The 25890-nt window shown below is 35.1% G+C and overlaps 1 long non-coding RNA gene across 3 annotated transcripts; it reads left to right on the top strand.

Annotated features, from left to right (window-relative positions):
* Positions 1 to 12801: 12801 nt before the first annotated feature.
* LOC143663667 (uncharacterized) lies at positions 12802 to 21442 on the top strand. 3 transcript variants are annotated; one of them, XR_013166106.1, is made up of 3 exons: positions 12802 to 12913; positions 15028 to 15110; positions 20036 to 21442. It is a non-coding gene; the product is annotated as an uncharacterized LOC143663667 (long non-coding RNA). The 3 variants fall into 3 exon arrangements; XR_013166108.1 differs by lacking the exon at positions 20036 to 21442 and adding an exon at positions 18564 to 18715; XR_013166107.1 differs by lacking the exon at positions 12802 to 12913 and adding an exon at positions 13090 to 13226 and having other exon boundaries at positions 15025 to 15110.
* Positions 21443 to 25890: the final 4448 nt, after the last annotated feature.

Raw genomic sequence — 25890 nt, 5'->3', positions numbered from 1 at the left:
CACCAATTTTAACATTTTGCCACATTTGCTGTATCATTGTATTTATATCTGCATCTATATCTTTATCTGTATCTGTATGTATATCTATAATCTTTCTATTATATCACCTCTCTATCAATTTTCTAAACATTTGAGGGTAAGTTGTGTACATCATTCTCCTTGAACAATTAATACTTCCATGTAAACTTCCTAAGAACAAGGATTTAACTTAGGTAACCACCTTAAGTATAGTTATCAAGTTCAAGAATTTTAACATTGTTATAAAAGTGCTGTGTACTCCCAGAAAAAGTTGCCCAGAAAAGTTATGTATTTTAATCCTGATTCGATATTGTAAGGTAGAAACTTTGACTGGATTGCTTCCATGGAGCTGGGGCACACCCAATTGTGGACATGACCTTTTGATTAGCTGGAGATGTGACTATGCCCATTCAAGGTGGGTCTTGATTAGTTTACTGCAGTCTTTTAAAAGGGGAAACATTTTGGAGAAACCTCAGATGCAGACGCTTGGAGAACAGTTGATTCAGAGCTGAAAGAGCCAAAATGAGACCCAGACATTTGGAGATGCAGAAAGAAAACACCTCTGGGGAAGCTGTTTGAAACCAAAGTCAAAGGATCAGCAGATACCAGCCATGTGCCTTCCCAGTTGACAGGTGTTCTGGACCCTTCGGCTTTTCTTGAGTTAAAATATCTTTCCTTAGATACTTTAGTTTGGACATTTTTATGGCCTTAGAACTGCAAACTTGTAACATAAGAAATTCGCTCTTTTTTAAAGGCCATTCCATTTCTGGTATATTGCATTCCAGCAGCTTTAGCAAACCAAAACAAACTGCATTCCAGTCTTTTCCATATGTTCCAATAATGTCCTTTTGGGCTTTTTCTCTTCCATTATTAGATTAGGTCCAAGCTCATGTATTGCATTTAATTGTCATTATCTTTTTAGTGGCTCTCTCTTTTTTCTAATGGAAACATATATACACCTTAAACTTTCTATTCTCAACCACTTGTAAAAAAATTGTGGAATTCAATGAGATGAATCACAATCACTTCTCAAAATGTTGTGTTATTCTCACCTCACCCATTATCAGAATTTTCCTATCACCCCAAACCTATATCTATTTTGAATTAACTTTCCATTACCCTTCCTTCACCCACACCCCTGGCATCCTGCACAGTATTTTATGACTCTATGTGTTTGCATATTCTAACTGTTTCATATAAGTGGCATCATAAAATACGGGGTTCTGTGTCTGACTTGTTTCACTGAGCATGATGTCTTCAAGGCTCATCCATGTAATGGCACATTGCATAACTGCATTCCTTTCTTAGGCCTCGGTAATATTCCACTGTATGTATATACTGAATTTCATTTATCTACTGACAGACTTTTGGGTTGTTTCCACCTTTTGACTATTGTGAATAACACTGCAATGAACACTGATGTAAAAATATTGGTTCTGAGTCCCTGCTTTTAATTCTTTTGGGTGTATACCTAGAAGTGAGATTGCCAGATCATTCTCATTGCAGTTTGATTTGCATTTTCCTAATTACTGATGATGTTGACATGTTTTCATGTGCTTATTGGCCATTTGTATATCTTCATTGGAGAACTACCTATTCAAATTCTTTGACTAGTTTTTAATTGGATTATTTCTCTTTTTATTTTTAAGTCATAGTTTTTTATGTGCAGGTGATACAAGTTGCTTATGAGATGTATGATTTGTCAATATTTTCTCCCACTCTTTGGATTGTCTTTTCACTTTAACTGTCCTTTGAAAGCACAAAAGTTTTAATTTGGATGAAGTATAATTTATTTATTTTTTCTTTGATTGCGAATGTTTTAGGTGTCCTATCTAAGAAAACTGTTGCCTAATCCAAGGTCACCAAGGTTTAGAATTTATATCTATAGGATTTTTAAAATAGAGTTTTATAGTTTAGCTCTTACATTTAGATGTTTGATATATGTTGAATTATTTCTTGTACATTTTATGAATCAGGTGTCCAACTTCATTCTTTTGCAGTTGTGCAATTGTCTCCCCACCACTTGTTGAAGAGAGTATTCTTTATCTATTGAATGATTTTGGTGCTCTTGTTGAAAATCAATTGTCCAAAAATGTGTGGGTTTATTCTGTTTTTTTATGTCTTAATGACAATTTTATGTCATTAGTCTGTGTATCTATCCTTATGTCAGCACTATGAAGTCTCTTTTTTAAAAAATACATTTCTTTATATTTATTATGCATATATAATTTGTTTTTATTTTACAAAACTAGGATAAATCTATACAAGTGATTTGTAAATCAATTTCCTTATTTAACATTAGATGGTGAAAATAATTTCACATTAAATAACATATAATGAATTCATCATTTTTGTGACTGCACATCATTCTATATCCTGGCTTTGATATTAAGTATTTTAATAAATTCCCTTTGGTGGATATCTAGGTAATTTGAAGCATTTCACTGTTACCATGCTAACTGAGAAAAGAAAAATACAGAACACTGTACTACAATTTGGGTAAAAATACAATGAAGAATTTATGTAACCATTCACTTGCCTTATCTATCTTTTTTTATGTTGCAATCAATTTTTAAAGCAGTTTTTAATGAGATATATTCACAAACCATACAACCCATCCAAAATGTACAATCAATGTTTTTTAGTAGATCAGCGTTATACATTCATGACTGCAATCAATTTTAGAACATTTTCATTACTCCAGAAAGAAAAATCAGTACCCCTTAGCAGGCATCTCATAATCTCTCTATCCTTTATCAGCTCTTTATAACCAATAATGCATTTATTTAGATTTACATTTTATATTGATGGGATCATACAATACGTAGTACTTTGTGTCTGGTTTCTTTCACTTAGCATAATTTTTAAAAATTAGTATTATTTTAATCATGGAACTTGTAGGTTTACAGAAAAGTTAAGTAAAACGTACAACATTCTTATTTATTGCTGACACTTTACATTAGTGTGGTACCTTTGCTACACTTGATGGAAGTAACACACACGAGCCAAAACTTTCCCATTCAACCACATTCACATACGTGATTCAGTACTGTTAATTACATTTATAGTAATGTGCTACTGTGCTAGATTGAAAGGATTATGTACACTAGAAAAGCCATGTTTTAATCCTGAGTCCATCTTGTAGAGGGAGTTGTTTCTTTTAATCTCCATGTAGCACTGTAGGTTGGAAACTTGATTAGATTGTCTTCACGGAGATGTGACTCACCCACTTGTGGGTATTAACCTTTGATTAGATGGCATTGTGACTCCAGTCATTCTAGATGGGCCTTAATTAGCTTACTGGAATCCTTTAAAAGAGGGAACCATTTTGGAAAAACCTTCAGAATCCAGAGGACTATGAGTACCATGAGAGCCCATGTAGCCAGAGACCTTTGGAGATGAAAAAGGAAAATGTCCCCAGGGGAGCTTCATGAAACAAGAGGCCTGGAGAGAAAGCTAGCAGATGTCGCCATGTTCACCATGTGCCTTTCCAGTTGAGAGAGAAACCCTGAACTTCATCGGCCTTTCTTGAGTGAAGGTAACCTCTTGTTGGTGCCTTAATTTGAATATTTTTATAGACTTGTTTTTATTGGGATATTTTCTTAGCTCTAAAACTGTAAACTTGCAGCTTAATAAATTCCTGTTTTTAAAAGCCTTTTCACTTGTAGTATATAACATTCTGGAGCTAGCAAACTAGAGCAGCACCATCACTACCACCCAATACCAAACCTTTACAATTGTCCTAAATAGAAATTCTGTACAAATTAAGCATCAACTCTCCGTTCTCTACCCCAATCTATCCCCTGCTAACAGATATTTTAGATTCTAACTCTGTGAGTTTGCTTATTATAATTATTCATATCAGTGAGATCATACAATTGTTATCCTTTTGTGCCTGACTTATTTTACTCAACTTAATATTCTTAAGGTTTATCCATGTTCATCCATTGCTGTTAGAATGAAAGAAGAGAAAGGTGGAATTTGAAACTTGACAAGTGAAATTTGACAAACCCTAAATCTGCTAGGTTTTGATGCTCTTTAGCTTATGAATCAAATGCTTTTATTTTTATAAAAGTTGTTCTCTCATATCTTTTCCCCCTAAGAAATGTTTTGGGGTTAAGTAATTTATGCCGTGTCTAAACATTTATTTAAAAATAGAAAGTATACAGCAAAATCTCCAATTTTCCACCTACCAGGAGGCAATTTAGCAGTGATTGAGAGCAGGGTTGTGGGAGCAGGCTCAGTAGGGTGTGAACCTCAGCATCCCTTCTTCCTCGCCGTGGACTGACGCATACTTGCTTAAACTACTTAAGCCTAAGGGATCTCTCTTGAAAAAGGAAAAGAATGATGATTCCTTTGTATCAGAACTACTTTTAGAATAATTTAGTGAAATATATAAAAGATTTAATACAATGTTGGGCACCAGCTCAGAGCCATGTTATAGTCTGAGTCGAAAGGAAAAATGTTTAATGCTGCCTTTAATTTAGATAGTAAAGATCTTGCCTTTAATTAAAATGTTGATATTTTGTTCTTTATGGATTTTTTTTGCATTAAATGTAATTTTGAACCTTCACTTTAAAATATAATTTATCTTGATTACAGACTTTTTGGACAACCCCTTAACTTTTATGCAGAGAATAGTGTCTCACTCTACTCACCTTAGTCCCCACAGTTGTGGACACATAGTAGGCACTCAATAAGTATTAGCTAATGTTAACCCTAGGCCAAACTGACAAGTATTAATTATTTAATAATAAATAAATATTATTAGTAATGTAAATACACTTCACAGAGTGAAACCTACAGGAAGGACACACTTACTTAGCATAAAGTTTCACAAAAGGTATCCCAGAAGAAGGGAGAAAGTAGCAAAGTTCTGAGGGATATGGAGACTCTGACAGGGGAAGAAGAGGGAAGATGGGGAGAAAACAACACATGGAGGTGGGAGTAATTCTGAGACACAAGAAATTGACAAAACCCAGTGTGCTACGGCATAGAATGTCAAAGGAACTGGAGTATAGGATTAGGGAAAGTTTTTAGGACCAGATTATTTATTACTTATAAATAGTAAGGAGTCTTAGGGGTGGTTTCGTTGGCATGAGGCCTTTGCAGTTGTACAGAGCTCCGTGGTTAGAAGGGTCACACAGTTGTTTCAATGCTCGGCTATCACCATCTTGAGATTATTAAAAAATAAATTAAAAAGGGGCCCTACACTTTCATTTTGTGCTGGACCCCACAGATTATTTAGTTGATCCTTTTAAGGAGAATGACAGGAACAGATTGAAATTTGGAAAGATCACTACTGTTTCTGTTTGATTTGAAACAGATCCTGATGATTTGGCTAGGCCAATACCAAATGCCAGACAATCACGTGGAGACAGTTGCAATCTCCTGGACAAACATACCATCGTTTAATGTGGGCAAGTGGTGGGAGGGATGGCGAAATATGAAAGAATATCGGTGGTATTTAAATAAAAGATATTTTAGATAAAAAGAACAAGGTGCCAACCTTTTATGTAAGAATGTGGAATTATTTTCATATTTTTTTAAATATTTGCATAAGGAAACAGTGGAAAGTTGTACAAGGAATGAATGAAAATGGTTATCTGGTGTGGGGTGGCGATTGGAATTTGACTGACTGGGACCTTATCTTAAGGATAAGAAGGAACTTCTGGGAGAGTGATTTTTAATATAATTTTGAGATTTGAAACATGTGAATGCATCAAAGATTCAAAAGATAAAATATAAGAAGAAAAGAAAGGCATGCAAAGAGATATTTACAAGGCAGAACTTATGGAATTTGGTCATCGAACATGGGGGTGGTAAGGAAGAGAAAGACATAAAAGGTGAGTGTGGTGGCCCTTCTGGGTGAGTCCTCATACTGATTCCACCACAAATGACTAGAGCAAACCAATGGTCATTCATCCATTCTCCTTGCAAGTGATTTGTTTAGGAATGGACACGTGACTCAATTCTGGCCAGCAAGAAGCACACGGAAGTTCACTTGGGAGTCTTCTGCAAAGTTTTCTCATTCCTAAGTAGGTGATATGGAAAGATACTGCCCCTTATTCTCCTCTGGATACAGCTATGTATCATATCATTCCTGCACTTGCTGCCACCATCTTCCTCTACAGGGATGAAGCCAACGTGCGAAAGAGGCAATTGCAAGAAAATAGCAGAGATGAGGAGCTAGGGTTAAAGAGAGGTATAATGCAGGACATATTTTTTATTGTATAAACCAATTTTAGTTAGGATGTTTTTTGCAGCCAATAACATTTTAAATGATAATGGCAGTCAGATTCTTTACTCAATCAGATGAATGGTGATATTTTATAGGGGCTCTGAAGAAAAATAGCCCTGGGGAGAAAGATGTCATAAACATGATCAAGGTACCATGCCCTTTCTTTGTGGAATAAAGTGACTTTTCCCCATAGGGAATATCTGATAAAATGACTTTGATTTGTGACTTGTAAATTATTCTAATTAATCCAAGAGTTTCTTTATAGTACATTGTATTCACAACCAATGTATAAAATTAATTTGTGATTGTAAATGATATTTGTGGAGTTGGACAAATTTGGTGTTATACTATCATGAAAATTTCCACAAAAGATGCTGCAGCTGTGTGAGATCTCTGGTACAATAACTTAGTCATGCAGATGCAGCCACATAGTCCAAAGTACTGAAAAGCAAGGAGTTTTGGTAAGGAGGCTGCTGCTGTAGTGGCCTTTGAAAGAGGTAGTGAGAGCTGGACATGGAGCAGTGAAAGTGATATTAGAATGGAATATATTTTTTGATGAGGAACTTAAAGTTCTCAAAGTATGATTGGAAAATGGAAATAGACAAGGTAGGCAGAAGAGCCTAATCTGAGCCAGGTTTTTGCACTCCTCAACAAGCCTCTTCTGAACATGCTGTCAAAACTAATCAGGTCCACTAGGCCTGTGAAATTGGCTTGTGGACACTTTGTTTGATCTGATGTTAAAGCTCTTCTTTGATTTTATTTCCCAGGTAGTAAAAGAGGAAATTACTATTATTATTATTATTATTTTACATGGGCAGGCACCAAGGGGAATTATTTTTTATTTTAGCTTTTACATTAATTTGTGCAGTGTTTGGATCCAGATGAAGTACCAATAGGTCCCCTTTAATCTCCGTTAACTTGGCAAGTAGCTTTAAAAATGTGTTGATCATTTCTAACAGTCAGGATTTCTTAATGGTTTGAAAGACTTGGATATATTTTCATGGTAACCTGAATCCTTTGGTAGGCTTCCTTAAAAATCATGAGTAAAAACAGTTTTTTATACATGTGATACTGCACATTTTAAAAAGTTGCAGTGATATCGACTAATGACTACTATGATTCTTAAAAATGGTGCATCATAATGTCAATTTTTATGACAGTTTCTTTTCATGAAAATAACTTATTTTTTACATACCACAAGTTGTCTCAAACTCCATTTCTGAGCACTATAAAGAAAACTGAACATTCAAAGACAGAAAACATTGATTAGGTGCCATTCTGTGCACTTTCAATTCTTTATTTGTCCTTGAACTCATGCTTTCTTGCTGCTTTGGAAATTTGCTTTATCAATAATTTCCTTGTTTTCCTGCATTTTCAATATTTTATTTCTTCTGTCTCTTGTTCATCAGTATGTTCTTGTATTGCTCATCTTTATAAGATTCTCCCATGAACATTTGCTTTACTCTATCCTGTTTCTTTCTCTTGACATCCACTCCTTCATTTATTTAACAAATATTCCTTTGGTGCCTGTTATGTGATTGACACATCCTAGATGCTGCAGATACAATAGTGAATAAAGCAGGTAAAAATCCCTGCTCTGATGGTTATAATGCTATAGTGAGTAGAGGCATACAATAAACTAAAGAATAAATTAAAAAAGATAGAATGCTACATGATGATAAGAGGTTCAGAGGAAAAGAAAACTACAGAAGGGGTAGACAGAATAGTCAAAGGAGTCAGAGTTTGTAATTTTACATTAGTTGCTTGGGGAGGACGTCACTGAAAATGTGTTATTTGAGTGAGGACTTGAAGGAAATGAAGAAGTTATAGAAATATCTGACAGGAACAGTATTTCAGGAGCAGGAACAACAAGCCCTGGGACAAGATCTTTTTTTTTTTTTTTTTTTTTTTTGACATATTTGAAGAAGATAAGGAGGCAATTCTGGCTGGAACTGAGGGAGGAGGGTGGATAATTGTAGAATTTGAGGTCAATGTGTCCGTGGTAGTGGGTTGATGATGTAGGGACTTGTGAGCATTGCAAAGACTTTTATGATACACAGAGTAAAAGGGAAGCTCGTGGTAGATTTGTTTGAGAAGTGATATTTTAACTGAAACATTCTTTCTGCTGTATTGTGAATTGACTCTACAAAAGCAAGAGTATGAGTAGAAAGATCAATTAGTAGGCTATATTAATTATCCAGAAAAGACCTGGTGATGGCTTAAATTAGAGTGATAGCATTGGAGGGGATGAATAGCAGTGAGATACTGGATATATATATTTGTATTTTCTTCTTTTATTTTTTTCATGGGCAGGCACAGGGAATTGAAGCCAGGTATCCAGAATGGCAGGTGAGAATTCTGCCACTGAGCCACCATTGCACCGCACTGGACATATTTTTGAGATAGAGCTGACACATTATTTCCTGATCAAGTCAGGGGAAATAGGTGCCATTTGTTAAAAAAGGTTTTTTATATATGCTGAATTTTTTTCTCATATGCTAATTGTTCTTTAACGGCTGCCATCTGTTATTTTTCTTCTACACCTACAAAATCCCTGAAGCTGCTGGTTTTAAAAAAAATGAAAAATAGTAGATGATCCTCAGTCGATATTACACAAGCACTGTTTAACATTTGCCACTGCCCATCATCTTTCATTCAAAATCTCTCCTCCTTTTACTTTGTGGGGAATCTCGGTCTCTCTAGGTATGACTTTTATTAGTTTGATTTCTCTGTTTCATGTTACTAAGTGGGCTTTCCCTGATCTTTGCTCCAATAGCACTTTCAGTAAGGCTTCCCTGAGCAAATGACATAAAACTGCAAAATCCTCCTCCCCTGAAAATGCTCTATAACAATAGGATTAATAAAGTTACATATCTCACTTTTGTCATTAATCACTGCTCAGAATTTTAAAATCACAGAATCCTTCAATAGATTGTTAACAGAGCATTTTGTTCATTTTATATAGAAGCGATACTGGTTTTGTCCCTGAAATTGAGTGGATTTCTTAGATTACTACTGTAATTATAATTACTATTGAGATATTATAATTATAATAGAGTATATCACATATACTATATGAAAAGACTCTTCACAGTGAAGTCTGCAAATAGGATCTCTTAATTGAGCTATGTTTAATGTTAATAATGGCCCAAGAATAGATGGTAAGCAGTACCATACCATAGCATGTCTCAGAAATTAGAAAAATCATCTGTAAGATAAATATTGGTTTTCCAGGACACACAGGGAGATAACTCATTAACTGAGGGACTGTTAGTTGAGTAAGGTACTTGCCTTCTGTGAGCTATAGTTTCAAAACTGTTTACTGCACCGGATTATTATAAAGAATTAAATGAATTGTCATGTCAAATCCAGTTTGAAAAACAAGCTATTAAGTTCCTTCATTATTCAAGCATTGTTCTAAGTGCTAGACATATAGTGAATGATAGGACAGCCTCTGTTCTCAAGGAAATTGTAATCTGATTGAGGCAACAGACCTTAAAACCAATTATTACTGAACATTTTATAAGTTCTATATTAAAAGTTGAACAGAGCCAGAGGTGGATTAAGTTAGAGTTTTTCCTTGAGAAGTAAATGCGTTACTTGTGCTTTGAATTCAAGGAGAAGACTGGAGAAGGGAACCCCAGGGAAAAATAGCATGTTCAAAAGCACTGAAGTATGGGACAATATGACTCATTCTATATTTTAAGAAGCTCATTATTGAAATCAAGAAAGCATTTAAAGAAGTTGCAAGGTTCCAAATAAAGATTTTGGTAGTGGCTTGTGCAATGAAATAATATCTAAACTGAAAGTCAGGGTTACTATGAAGGGCTTGAAGCAGGGATTAGTGTGAATACATTAAAAATTTTAGAAGCTCACTTTGGGAACAGTGAGGAGGATGATTAAAAGAAAGTAGAGCTAGAGAATAGAGAGAATTCTAGAGATGATAATCATGAAGAACTGCTGCGGTCTCAACTACACAGCAGTGATAGGAACGGCAAACATTTGAGGGATATGTGGAACAATAGAATAGATCTATTGTGATGATTGACTAAATTGTGATGGAAGATGGAAGCCTCTATGGAAAAGATGGCTGCTTCTGTTCAAGACCCTGAGTACAGGATGCCATTCATTCAAAAAAAAGAAAGAGGAAGCACAGTCTAAGGAGAAGACAAGGGTTTTTATTTCAATGTGTTGCATTTGCGGTATCACAGTGTTTCTGGACAAAGGCAAAATTCTTTAATGTGGCCCTCAAGTCTGTGTGGTCTGGCCCCTCCATTCTACTGCAGCCTCATTTAGATGACTGTGTTCCCTGTTGCTCTTTTTTGGAGGAACACTGGCTGTTTTTCAGTCCCTTTCACAGAGCCCTTGTGCATGCTGTTCCCTCTGATTAGATCACCTTCCTTTCATTCTTTGCTCAATTTATTCCTAGCCATTCCTGGTATATTGCATTCCAGCAGCTACCATACTAGAACAAATACCCTAACATGGTAGACATCTGATAAATATTATTCATTCCTTTCCTATTTTCTCTTTCTCACCTTCCACTCTACTCCTATTTCCCTCTTTTTACCTGAAGTATACATGGGTGATGGTGAAATAAATATCTCACTGACAATTTAGAAAATAAATTGTCTTTTATTACTCTCTCCTCAGACCCCTGGAATTCTTTCCAACCCTTACACCAAACTAAATCAGTCAACCAAACAATCAATGTATATCTGAGAGTGTCCTCTACCCTCAAAGCTTTGTGAGTTCCAAGGATGCAAAAACATGATGTTCATTTCTTTTAATTAAACAATCATACGGCTAAGCAGAAATAATAAAAATAAAAAGCAAGAAAAATTACCCACACATACATACACAAATAAACTCCTATACACAAATTCTGTGCCTCCTTCAAGTCCAACTCTAAGTACATCATTACAGTCTGAGGGCATCCAGAGACCATTAAGTTCAAAGTCCTCATTTTGCAAATGATGCTCAGAGAAAGGGAATTCTTGCTGTTAGTCCTGCTGAGCTGAGCAGCAGAGGCAGAGTTGAATCCATGTCTTCTCAACCACTGGCCAAAACTTTGTGAATTTTTATTTCATTAAACTTCTCCTGCTCCTCTTCCTCCTCCCCCTCTGCCTTCTCTTTCTTCTCCTTCTACTCCTACTCCTCCTATTACTAGTAATAATAATAATAATTAACTAACAGTTATTGAATGATTACTATGTGCCAGATGTAATTCTACATATTTTTTTATGCACTGCTTCAAGTAATGCCATGATGTAGGGCCAATTATGATATGGTACTATAAATGATAAAACTAAGTCCCAAGTAACTTACACAAGGGGAAGCCATTGGAAAATGGAAGATTTGGATATGAATACAGGAATGTGACTCTAATAAAAAGATTTACTTTTCAAAAAAAAAAGTGGGTTGTTTGAATTTGAACTTTCGTTAAGGGTACAGTAATTAGTAATTACAAAGTCCTTGCCTTCAGTGAGTACTTGCTTTTAGATGCTGTGAAGTGGTAATCTGCTTTGCTATTATGTATAGTTAAGTCCTCTATGTATAGTTAAATCCTCATCTCGGAATACATATGATCGTTTCCCAGCTTCTACTTACCCTTAGTCAGATAAACATTCTCCAATATTACACATTTTGTTGTGGTCTAGTAACTGCAGCCCAGTTGCTGATATTGAATTTGTTATAAGTTCAGAATCCTTGGTACAAGGCAAGAAACTGAATTTAGAACAAAGAGAAATTATTAGAAGGATATCAGGGGTGCAGAAAATCCATGGGGAGATTTGTAAACTTTTCCAGGGGGAGAAGCTAAGGCATAATTACAGGGGTAAGAAACTGGAATTCTTGGAATACTCTGGTTGAGGCAGTTCTCCTGCAATGGATGATCTTCAGCCATTTTCAGTTTCTGTTTACTGTTGTTTAAGATAAAATTCCTGAGAGTGAATATTTGACTGTTTTACTTAAATATGGTGCGTGCTCTTTATTAGGGAGTGCAGAGGCATGGCTCGAGTCCTTCCAGACTCTGTTCCTTATGAAGGAGGTGAATACTGAAAGCAAGTCAAATGGATGCTGGGCAGCTGACATCCAACAAATTTCCTTACACCCTTCATCTTATTCACCTCAGTGTGTCTAGTTTCTGGTCCCAGGAATTCCTGGTTCCACCCATGCTATTGCTGACTGCAGTATAAATTCAAGAAGATTCTAGATCTGAGAAATATTTCAACGGAAGCAATGACAGGATTTGATGGCTGAAAGGATCTGGATATTTTGTCTATGTTTTTCTCTCTGGGGGACTGGAAGAAGGTACATTAACAGATACAGGGGAAACCGGAAAGTGAGTTGATCTTTCAGGACAGGCGATCAAAGACAAATGTAACCATGATGTGAACATTGAGAAATACTTGCATATTTAGTTATAAAGGACTCCAGGCTAGCTGCAAGAGATTGACAAATCCTAGCAACTAGATGTCTTCATTAAAATCTGATAAAAGCTTTATAGGTTGCCAGGTGGTTCCTTGCTTCACAGAGGTATACAACGAACCACCAAGGAAGGTCTGTCTGTGAAATCAGTGGCTGCCTCGTAACTTCCAACCTCTTCTTATCAGACCTACCATAGAAAATATTAGTTGAAAGAAGTCATTTCAGGTAATGATTTTGTTTTCTTTCGTTATTGGCAGTATTAATGAACCTATTATGCAGATTATTTTGACGCCAGTTATTAGGACACATTAGGAGTTTAATGCACTTTGATGTGCTCAGCAGACATGACCTCTTGCTCTACTTTCACAAACATCTGTTCTTCAGAGTTCACTCATAATGTCACTACCTAATTAGACTCTAGCAGCATGAAAGTTTTCTTGTTAAATATAAAGTGATTATGATAAACGGTGCCATAGGAAAACTACAGACTTGACTTCAAGGGAAAGAAAGGTCATCTCCAAGCTGAAGTCTTTCATCAGTGAGTAGATAATACTATTTTTTTTTACCAAGCCTTTAATAAATACTTTATTTAATAAGGTAAAGCCTTTAGTAATAACACTTTTTATTAACCTATTTTGTTAAAGGAGTAAAGATTATTCATGCAATTTTTTTAAGAAGAAAAAGTATATAGAAAGGTCATAGGCTTCTCTGTTCAGAATAATAATTATTGCTAATAATTTATATAGTTCCTTCCTAGATGTTTGTGCTTTCCTTGTGTGTTATATTTCCCTCATCATACCCCTCCCCCCCACCAAATATTTGCGTCCTAGACCTAAACACAGATTTTTAGTGCTAGTGGGAGTTAGAACAAGACTTAGAACTTTTATGTCTATCAGAATAAATTGTTATTTAAGATTTAGAAACAATTCAATAAGTAGGAAGTCACTGTTGTTTATTCATTTGGTTTTCACACATTTTCCATGTCCTTACACAGACTTTTATTTTTTTATTTTATTTATCTTATTTTTGTCTATTTTGTTTTGTTGCATAGGATTTTATATTGACGTATTTTCCTTCAACATTAACAAAATTATGTTGGATGTTCTCAGAAACTGTCATCATGCTATATTTTAAAGCATATCAAAGTCATTTGTGATGCCTTTAATTGTGGTACAGACTGTTGAATGGGTGTAAAAATATTGTTCTGTGAATACGTATAAAATAAGGGTTTCTCATAAAAATTAATTTCATTTCTTACCTTAAGATCTGGGAATTGTAGCAAAAATAGATCTCAGAAATGTTTGTCTAAACTATTTCCAACTTGCATTAGCAGTGGATTTATAAGAGAGGACAGCAAAAGAATAGCAAGGTTATTCAGGGGTCTCAATAGTTAAATGTCTTATAAAAAGGCTTCTTTCCTACACATGTTCTAACTCACTGCACATTACACACAGATGATTCTAATCACCATTGCTCAAATTACCCGATGCCTCAATTATCCTGGCTTCAATGAGCACATTCCAAATGCCAGAGCACCTATATACGTACTCTGATAATAGGCTGCCAATTAAGTTATCTTTCTCTGGAAACTTATTATGTCAGCTCAGTGAATATAATATCATTAGCGCCCTTATATCATCATAGCCTGGGCAGTTGCTGACACTGCATAAATACAACTGCTAAGCTATCAAAGTAGCTGCTCAACCACAATAGCCTTGGTATTGCACACACAAAAAATCTGTAGCTGTGTGTGCCACATTTGCATATATGTGAAGCATGTAAGTGTGGGTGCATGCATTTATACATGTGTGTGCAAATGTCTTTTGTATAAAAATAAGGGGACAGGGTTATTATTACTTTACGCAAGGGACACATAAACACCGAGAAAGCAACGATATAAATTATTAGTAAAAATTGCTTTATGAAACTTTGCCACCAATAAAAATGACATCAGTTATAACTATGGTCTCTATCTCTGTAACATGAAGCATTTCCAGGCTGAATTATGCCTTGTAAAAATATCCTATAAAGTATGCTATTTCTCTGGTTCTGTTCCCCACTGGATCTGGGAACAAAGTTAAGATTTTAATTTGAAACACCAAGAAAATTATAAATTAAATTTTGAGAATGACTATACCCTCATACTAGAATTGGAAGCATACATATTTTTCTAGAAATTAAGCATAAGGTTATAAAAAATACAAATGTTATTTATTGAGATACCAATATAAGTTGGAATCATTCTTATTCATTCTTTATTAATACATTCATTTACATTAAGGATATGGTGAAAGTCATCAGGAGAATAATGTCTTCTGGACACTATTTCTCTTTAGCAGTGGTGAAGAATATAACAGGAGTTGATCTGACTGGGTCTGCATCTTACTTTTATCACTTATCTTGAGGAAATTCTTTGATCACTGTAAGTATCAATTTCTTCATTTATAAACTGGAGATTCCCCATAGTGAAATTACGAAAATTAAAGAATACAATGAATATAAAGTGTTGAGCACAATGCCTAGAAAGTACTAAATATTCAATAAATGATAATTATTTCTATGGTTATTAATATTTTAAATCATTCTTGAATTGTCCAAGTTACACTGATCTATTTTAGTGGATACACTGAAACTGGCCTGTGTTAATTTGTTACCATTTAGATTAAGGTCATTATTTCAATTTGGTCTTGACATTTACATGTGCTCAACATTTCTCTAAAATAAGGTATTTATCAATTCCATTTAATAAGGAGAACTGTTTTCTACAAAATGTCTGCTGTTTTGCTATTTTCTTTTGTTCATCAGTTTTGTTTGTTTATCTTTTTAAGGTTTCAGCTCTTTTCTTGCAATTGAGCAGCATGGCTAGCTGCTTTTATGTTCAACTTCTTTGTTCACTATTGCATTACAACACAAGGAAGGGGGCTTAAATTACCTTTTTGGAGTGCATAAGCAACTTCCTAATTGAGGATTTTAAGCCCCAAATTAATTGTGACCCTCCTTCCCCAGTGAAGCATGTATTTCATGACACTTCCAGATCAAACCATTAACTTGACTTTCTTGGTTGCATCAATTCAGTGTGTCCTTGTGCCTTAACAGCATGTGAAGTGCCTAGTTAACTGTTTTCTATCCAATATTGTGTAGGCTGTACTTCAACTTTCCTCCTATCATTTATATAAATTCTATTTGATAATCAGGTATTTTAAACATTTGCAACTACAGAAAAGAAAGCACATAATAAAAGAAAACATTTAAGATAAAAACAATTCTAAAAATTAGCATGAATTCTTAAAAGATGATACTGGTTTTATATAATTGTTTCTTTGGTCTGCTAAACTATATTCAAAATATTTAAGTGTTGCAGTTTGGCAGACTCTACTGGCCGTACTTAAGATAAAGGGGTCTTCTACAATATTAGACTGAATGTATTTAGCCACAGTCTAATAATGTGGGGATACAGTGTTGCCAAATCATTCATGAAATAAATATCTATACTGGATGTAGCCGTAGTCTTCACTGAGGGAGAACTGGGGCTGCTAGATGCCACTCAGATGAAACTGTACCAAGATGAAATGGTGGAGAACTTCAGAAACCTGCTCTCTGTAGGCTATCAACCCTTCAAACCAGGTATAGTATTACATTTGGGGGAAGAAGAGGAACTTTTAATGATTGAGTCAGTAATTCAGGATGAATATTCAGGAAATAGGAATAAAAATGAAGTCAAGACTCTTCAAGAAGTTGCATTAAGATATATTTTACATGAAGATCTTACATGCTGGTATATGTAGAAACAATGTACAAGTAAATTAGTCAGAAATCGAGATGCGATAATAAATCCTAAATGCAAGAGGTCAGAGTTGCTAAAACAAGGTGATTCCCCCTCTCAGATGTTGGCGTGGGAATCTATACAAGTTTCTGAAGATGAGAACTGTGTAATGAAACTGCAAGGGAAGAGTACTAGTAGCATTCAAAATATAAAATTTCCAAAAAGGACTGCCTGGGATTTTGGGAGGAAAATGTATCTGAGAGAGTCACAGAATTATCAAGTGTATATAAGAAATAATCTCTATAACCATGATAAGTGTGTCATGGAAAGGCTCTCCCATCCCCATGATAATCATGCGGTACACATAATCTTGCCAAGGGAGAAATTCCTTTTTGTTATGGACTACAAAGGAGACACCGCTATGCTGGATTGTGAACCGCCCTTATCTCTAGGTGAGCATCTCCCTGCCAGAACTGAGATGCTCTGATTAAGTGGCCTTAATGCCGTTCAGTATGTTTGAAGCTTGAGTATGGTGAGAAAAATAATCTATTCTTATTTTTTTTTACAAAACTATCATATAAAAGCAGAGCATGTGATTCATTATTCCATAAAAAGAGCATTTGAAATAGCTCTATGAGGAAATCTGCTAGAGAAATCAGAGAAGAAGGTCCTGGGAATGAGAAGAAGCTGTTTCCTCATCAGGTTTGGCTTTCCTGCCCTGCAGTTGAGAGTTCTCATAATGCAATTGTGCAGAACGTGCAGAGACAAGAACAAAAGTATACATCCCAGTAGGCCATTCCTCTTTATAACCATGTCATCAGTAATAATTTAGAACTCTATTCCTTTCAGCATTCAGCTGTCTGAAAGTTGTAGGGCATGGCAATACTATTGATGAGCTAGTGGAAACATACTTTACCTAATCTTGATATAGGCCCCTAAATTTAAAAAGCACTGACCTTTATTCTGCAAAATTCCCCTCATGTTTCCTTTACTGCTGATGCATGGAAGTCTGAGCTCTCACTAATTTCCCCCTGTGGCCATACAGTATATGGAGTATCTGACTATTATTTTTAAAAAAATAATAGGGGTACCATATAGATAGGAGAACAAGTAGAATCCTTGTCTGAAAGAAATATTAAACATTGATAGTAAAGAAAAAGAATTATTTTCTGAATTCAACTAAATTTCAGAGGATATTTCTTCACATTTAACCTACATTTTTATATTACATGGACCAGCAATGTTGGGATCTGCTCTAACTTCATGAAGATGAGAGTGAGCTATTGGTAGGCATGAAAAGCACAAAAGGCAAGCAAAGGAGATAGGCCACATTGGAGCTTTGCAACAAATATACTGAATCATTAAAAAGTACAAAATTCGATCTATTCTTATGGAAGAGTTTCTGAGGGTCAGAATTCAGGCAAGGGACTGAAGAGTTTGGTAGGAATTTATTCTGCAGCTTGAGGAAGAAAAGGTAAATGCTTTTACTCAGTTTCTTCATATATAAAATAAGTGTATTTGATTCCTTAAATATGGAAAGAATCCTTGGGTGGACACTTTGATTTCAGGTATTATAGGAGTTCCAAAAGAAAAAAATAATGATAATTTCAGATTTTGGAGACTTGAAAAGATTATAATTATAAAAAGTGAAACAAAACACATAAAAAATTTAAAAAAAGCCATATGATTGTATGTATGTATACACACACCATGTAAATCCTATTTATTTGTTTACATAGCAGTGAGCTACTGAAGTCACTGCTGGAAACTTGGAGTGATTAATTTGCCATACCTAATCCGTCATGAAGGTCTGTTGTTTCTATCCTTTTAATAGTTCCTAAATCCATTTCTTCTTCTCCATAATTTCTTTTAGTTTGGGCTGCTGTGGCTGGAAGAGCTTTACTAAAAGTGCGCATTTGATCATGTTGCTTTGTGAATTAAAACCTTCCCTGACTTCCATTTCCCTCAGAATAAAATCTGACATTGTAGCATGCCAGGCCAGCCCCTCCATTATTTGACCTCTATTTACCTCTGAGATTCTATCATCCATGAACCACCATGTTCTTATCTCTGTGCCTTTTCATGACACACCTTTCCCCTCCTTTGCATCAGATCCTTCTTCAGTTATCAAATCAAGCTCCTCTGCCTACGAAGCTTCTCGGCCTATGAGAGCCCTCTCTCAGCCCTTCAAAAATGTCGGGATTCTTCCTGTGTGTTCTCATAGCACCCCATGGTTATATCTGCTGTGGCACAGAACTACTGAAATGACCTGCTAACTTGTCTGTTTCTCTCATTGGACTATAAAATTCTTGATGAGGTCTGTGTCCTGTCAATCATTTACATCCCTGAATATATTAGCGAATAGTTGCTGAATGAATGTGTCGAATGAATCTATGTACAGCATAGCCAGTCAGTCAACAAACTTTCTGGGTGACTACACCAAAAACTTTCTAGTGTGAAGACTGAAATGGTGTCTGCCTTTGTAGACTAGTGGGGAAGAAATCACAGAAAGAAAAAGTACAGAGTAAAGAAGAAAAAAGAAATGTGGAGTAGAGGAAGAGAGGATGAAGGAAGGGCCCTAAAGAAGTGTAGGGCACAATGGTGCATTTTCAGGAAAATTACCAAAAATGGGTCTGAAATGACAGGCACAGTTGTAGAAGTATTTTTCCCTCTCAGGACACTAGATGAGGCCAATGTATAATTATCACGGTTTTTAAATAAGATATGTGAACATTGCTGGAACTATGGGTTAGAACACTGAAGAAGAAAAAGCAATATCTGCACTATACTCTGCTCTTGGTTAAAATCAGTTTGTGTAAAAATCCTGTGTGCTTGTCTTTTCAATATGCACAATTTTAAAGTAACTTATTCCATTGTACCCCAAATAAGGGGAAAAACTGTTAAAATTGTATTTCTTCTTTGGCCCACAGTTTCTGCTCTAGGAAAAATAATAGTGTAGCCAGAATACACCAGCCCCTTTGCTGGAAGTGTTACCTGGTATTCCCCAGGACCTTAAGAGCCCTCTGTGACCCATGTCAGAGTCCCACTGAATCATGCCAATGCTGGGAACATGTGCTCTCAGGCAATTGAAAATTTCCACCTCAGATAGAAGGTGGAACTCATGCAAATCATATTTGGATTTGGTATTGCATTTAACAAGAGATAAAGGGCATGTGAAACCTCTGATAAATCTTGATCCCTTGTTCTCCTGTGAGTTCCATCCCAATGAAATAAAATGAAATGCTGGATTTTCTGTCTTGGAGAAGGGAGACATTGTGGTGTGCTGCTGATTAAGTGCACGGGACCCGGGGTCAGTCTGCCTGTGTTTGAAGCTCAGCTCCTCTCTTCCAAGCAGAGACCTTGGGTGAATTTCTCATGGGGTCCAGTTTCCTGGTCTGGAAAATGGGACAATAGTGGTATTTATTTCTCATGGATAACTGTAAAGATAAATTAATAAGTATGTGTGATATATTTAGAACTGAGTCTGGTTAAAAAAAAGATCAATAAATGTTAAGTACAATTATTGTGGTTGGTGCTGCAATTATTATTATTATTTTTATTTGTATTATTTTTCAATCTGACAGCCCTATAATAAAGATGCATGGAAGACTTTTCTGTGGAAATGATGCTTCACAGCAGAAAGAGGGAAAAGGTTTTCAGACACAGTGAAGAGCAAATGTGACAGCCAATAGAAAGATGATAGAAACCATGGCGCACACAACAAATGGAAAGAAACTCTGTCCAGCTGGAATTTTCTGAGCGACTAAGTATTTGGAGCATTTGGGACCAGAGAGGGAAGTGGGAAGCCAGATCCTTTATGGTCTTGAAGGTCACATTCAAGGAATTTGTACTAATTCCAACATTAATGAGCAGCTTTGAAAGGTTTAAAGAGACAATGTTCATAAGTAACAGAATTACTAGAGATTGCATGTGAGCTGTCAGGAAAACAAGCATGGAGTGATAGATAAATCTGAACCTAAAAGTTGGAGAAGAGTCATTCACTTTGTCCAAATGGAATGGGGGGGGTCTATATACAAAGTGAGAATTGACAATGATGTCAATTGTAGTAAGCCTCCAAACTTGAGCTTAAGAGTTCTGTTTGAATTGATGTAGAGCCACTAGATCTCCCTGAGAAGAAATATATAAGAAAGGAATACAAAGAAACTACCAGTAAACAGAAGAGTGGCTCCACGGAAGACTGGATCCATGAAAGCATACGATGTTGTAAAGCTGAGTCAGCTATGCTAAATCAGCATATCTTCTTGAAAACAAAGACAAGAATTGATTACATTGCTAAATTGAAACTTTTTCCATCATTCATTCATAAAATATAAGGAGAAAAATTACATGAGCTGTATAGCTTTTGGACGCTTTTTGAGAAAGTGGAGATACAAATGGTATAAATAGAAGTAAAAATGCAACTATTCTAAGAGAGATTCACTTGTTAAGGGCCAACCTGCTTTGGAGAACTGAGAGTTCGGGACTTAAACCTAAAATCTAGAGGACATATATGGTTTTGTTCCAGTTTATAAATTATTTTAAAAGGAAACATAACTGCAATTCAAGTAACTCTCACCTTACCCTGCCCTGAAATCACACACACATACACACACTCAAAAGCAAGCTGACTTCTCTCATCCTGAATAAGGAAGCTACGTGTGGTTGAGAGCCCTACAATCTAGAGTCAGACCCAAATTACCATTTTGGCTTTGCTCCTTCTTTCCTTGTGTTTGTGGCCCAGGGCAAACTCTTCTCCGGAAACTTAGTTTCCACCTTTTCAAAGTGGAGTGGGAATGACAATATTTGAGGAAATATATTATACATCTTAGAGAATAGGCCTAGATGTGAGAAAAGAGTGACCACGCTGGTTCCCGTGACAAAGTGGAGCATCCAACTCTCAGGCTGGTTCCTGCATCCTCCTCCTCACCTGCTGCCCCCTAGGTGTGCCTCCAAAATGTTCTGGGTTTCCCTCCTCTGAACTCTCCTTAGACTGCTAGCCCTGCTCATCATTTGCTTCATGCACCTACCCCAATCCCTCTCCATTATCTTCCCTCATGCCTGCCTTCTCCCCAGCACTGCTGAAGCTCAGCTCCTGTCTGGTGGCTGCTCCTACATGACTGTTGACTCCAAACCACCTCACCACAGACTACATCTGTCTCACTGCAGGTGGATACTAGTTAATAAATAGGAAAGTAGGGGACACGAGGTGGGAATCAGGAAGGGAGGAAAGAGGTGAATAGCTCATTATTTAAAGAGTTGAGACTTCTTTCTTGGATTACATTGAAGAGAGCTGGCCTCAACAAAGTAGTCAATAATTTAGCTAACCATATTAAGGGGGCATCCCCTAGAGGGCTCATGTGCCTTTGTCATTCCCCAGCTGAGTCTAAAGGTATTACTCCTACCTTGTTGTTGTTGCTTTGGTTTTTCAAATAAACTTTTATTTCTGAGATAATTGTGGATCCACATGTAGTTGCAAGAGACGATAGAGATGTCTCATATATCTTCTCCTTAAAGATTCCCCGCATAAGTAGAACTTTGCAAAAGTATAGTATTCTCTCACAAGTGGGATATTGTCATTGATGTAGTCAGAAAATTTCTATCACTGCAATGATCCCACATATTGTCCGTTTAGAGCCACAACTGCTTCTCTCATGTCCCCGACCCTAACCCATGGCAACTACTAATCTGCTTTCTAGTAACTTAATTCTGTCATTCCAGGAATGTTATATAAATGAAACACTATAGTTCGTAACATTTTTTGTTTCTTTTTTTTTCATTCAGTATACTTCTCTGGGAATGCATTCATGTTCTTGTATATATCAAGGTTTGTCCCTTTTTTATAGCTGAGTAGTATTCCAAGGCATAGATGTACCACATTTTGTTGAACCATTCACCCATTGAAGGACATATGAGCTATTGCAGTTGAGGGCTATTACAAATAAAGTTACTATAAACATTCATGTATAGGTATTTGTGTGCACATGAGTTTTCATTAATCTAGGATCAGCGCTTAGGAGTACAATCTGAGATGCATGTTTAGTTGTTTTAGGACATTGTCAAATGTTATCTGGTATATCTGTATCACTTTCCGTTCCCACCATCAACATATGAGTGATCCAGTATCTCCAAATCCTTGCCAAAATTTGCTGTTAATATTACTTTTTATTCTAACCATGTGCTATGTGTATAGTGATATCTTGTGATTTTAATTTGCATTTCCCTAATGGCAAACGATATTTAACATCTATACACATGCTTCTTTGCCATCTGTAAATCTTCTTTGGTAAAATATGTCTTCATGAATTTTGCCCATTTTCTAACTGGATAGCTTGTATTTTTTACTGTCAAGTTTTGAGAGTTCTTTGTATAGTCTTGATATACACTTTGTCAGATAGGTGGTTTGTAAATATTTTATCCCTTACTATAGCTTGACTTTTGATCTGCTTTAAAGGGTCTTTTGCAGAACAAGTTCATCAAGTCCTCAGAGCTCATCTCATTTCTGAAATATGTATGTTTGTGCCACTTTGTCAGTTTCCTACACTCTCATTCCTATAGTGGGCAGGAACAACACATTTGAAGAGTAAACATTATTATTTTTAAAGGGAGGCATTAGAAAGACAGTATTTCTTGTTTTGTTTTATTTTCCCATAAGAGTAACTAATTATAATTTTAACCTTTTGTAGTTTTAAACATAAGTTGGAGGCCACTAGCAGATTTCATGACACATTTTCCTTTTTTCAGTGGTATAATATTGAATCATGCTGAAATAATGGGAGGTTCCACTTCATTACCACTGTCATTTTTAACATCCTGTGGAAAATGTATGAGACATATGACATTTGAAAGAAGAATTCACTGCATTCCTGTCTGACTTACAAAAGCCTTTTGAAGCAATTAGGTTGGACTTAAGTATAAGCCCATTGATTGAATTTTACTTTTATTGGGAATCAATGCTCTTTTGACTTTTTATTAGCTATTTAACACTATTATAAGCAAAAATTATTTTCATTTGTCACTAATTATTTAATTTAAGGTATGACTGCTTTGGATTCATAATCATTAAAGTATCATGGACAGTAGCCAATTGTGCACAACAAATATCTTTACAGGTGCAATATTAATAAAAGTTAGATATGCACATAAACTACTGTAAGTTTATAATCCAAAATGGGCCATACACAATATAATTATAAAATGATATTAGTTAATGGTTTTATTAACCAGTTTATTTTAAATTAAATTAATTATGTCCATGGTGAAAATTTTAAGTAGAGCAAAAATTATACAATGAAAATGAATTCTTTCATTCTTTCTAGAATCTCCAGTACCAAATTCTCTAGTGTGGAGGGATGGTTGTAAGTCTAAGACAACTTCTATTTACATTACTTATGTGATAGAATACAGTTTAAAAACCCATTAACACAAACTGACAGGAAAAATCACTACAACATGATGCAAGATCTGAATTGTATATTTTAAAAATCAGCTTTAGTTCTTTGGGCTATAATGAGTAATAGAGACAATGGAGGATGGAAGACAGAATTTACTTTAAGGTATTTTCTGTTCCTTTCAAACAGATGTTACCCATTTTTTATTTTTTATTTGATGTTACCCATTTTTAATGACTATATAGTTAAGTATGCTAATTATTTGTCATGTTTACAGTGTACCTTGCTTTTCAAATTTCATTTTACAGAAAATACAAGAGTAAATTCTAGCTAACAATTTGAATTGAATCCATGTACATTCATACACCACAAATTTCAAAGTACAGAAATCATATAGACGCCTTTCTATGTTTCTAATGAGGATGGTATACGGCACCTGTGGAAACAGGTACGTAAGCATGCAAGTACCATGTGTAGTTCTCTTTAAAGATTATAAAGTGCTTTTGAGTACATTACTTATTTTATTCGTACAGCTGCCTCTGAAGTGCATATGACAAGTATTTAGAATGCTCATTTCTAAACTGAGGCAATAGTTATTCTTGGGGGATATTATTGGGCAATTAAGATTTGGGAAGGACTTTGATAAAGAAGAATGACTCAATGGAGATTATCAGCCCAGATTTTAAAAGGCAAGAATCAACCACATGCTTTCTACAAAAAAACGCACTTTAAATGTAAAAACATAAGTCAAAAGTAAGTGATAGAAAAGTTTATATCATGAAAACCTAATCACAGAAACTGTAAATTAATAATAGAGAAAATTGGCTTTAGAACAAAGAGTTTTTTAACAATAGTTCATATAATTTATCAGGAAGACATAACAATCCTAAACTTGTATGCAGTTTTTAACAGAATTTTAAAATACATGGAGCAAAAACTAATGACATGAAAAGAGAAACAGATGAATCCACAATTATAGTTGGAGATATCAATATTGTTCTCCTAGTAATTAATAAAACATGCAGACACAAAATCGATAAGAAGATAGAATATTTGAACAATATTACAAAACATGACCAAACTGACTACCGCGTAACACCACCCAGCAAGAGCAAAATACACATTCCTTTTAGGTGCGCATGGAACATTCACTAAAATAGACCACATATTGAGCAAATCAAGAGTCTTAATACATTTAAAATATTTGAAATTATATAGCATATATGCCCTTTGACCAAAAAGTATTAAACTAAAAATAATGAAAAGATCATTTCTCACATATTTATAAAACTCCCCAGGTATTTAGAAAAATAATGAAAAGTTAGAAAATCTTTTGAACTGAGTGGTAAAAAAAGAAAGTATAAATATTTTTAGATGCAGCCAAAGTAGTGCTTAGAGGGAAACTTAAACTTTAAATCTTTATATGAGGAAAGGGAAAATTAATTCCCTAAAGAAGAAAATAAAAAAGAAGAAATCAGTGAAACAGAAAACCATTACCCCACCATCACAACAATAACGTAGAGAAAACCACAGTTGCAACAATGTGTAAAATTGTAAGCAAGTTCTTTGAAAGTATTAATAAAATTGATACTCTAGCCAGACTTATCAGGAAAAAAACAGAGAACAAACAAATGACCTATATAAGAAATGAGAAAAGAAACATTCCAAAACCTGCAGATATTAAATAATAACTAGGGAACACTATTAACTTTTTTCTAATAAATCTGACAAATTAGATATAATGGACATATTCCTTGAAAACAAAAATTTCCAAAGCTAGTATAATAAGAAATAGGAAATAAAAAGTAACCTTATATCTATTTTAAAACTTTGTTAATGATTACAAATTTTCTCATAAAGAAAACTGCAGCCCAAATGGCCAAATATACAAGGAAGAATGCTATTTCTACACAAATTATTGCATAAAATGAAGCAGAAAGGAACATTTTCTAATCTCATCTTATGAGTTAAAGTTATCCTGATACCAAAACTTAATCAGGATATTACAAGAAAAGTAAACTATGAGAGAATATACCTCTTAAACATAAATG

The sequence above is a fragment of the Tamandua tetradactyla genome, chromosome 19 (assembly GCF_023851605.1).
Source record: "Tamandua tetradactyla isolate mTamTet1 chromosome 19, mTamTet1.pri, whole genome shotgun sequence".
In the NCBI taxonomy this organism is placed as follows: domain Eukaryota; kingdom Metazoa; phylum Chordata; class Mammalia; order Pilosa; family Myrmecophagidae; genus Tamandua; species Tamandua tetradactyla.
Note: the sequence above shows the minus strand (reverse complement) of the source record. Positions and strands in the feature narration are given on the sequence as shown.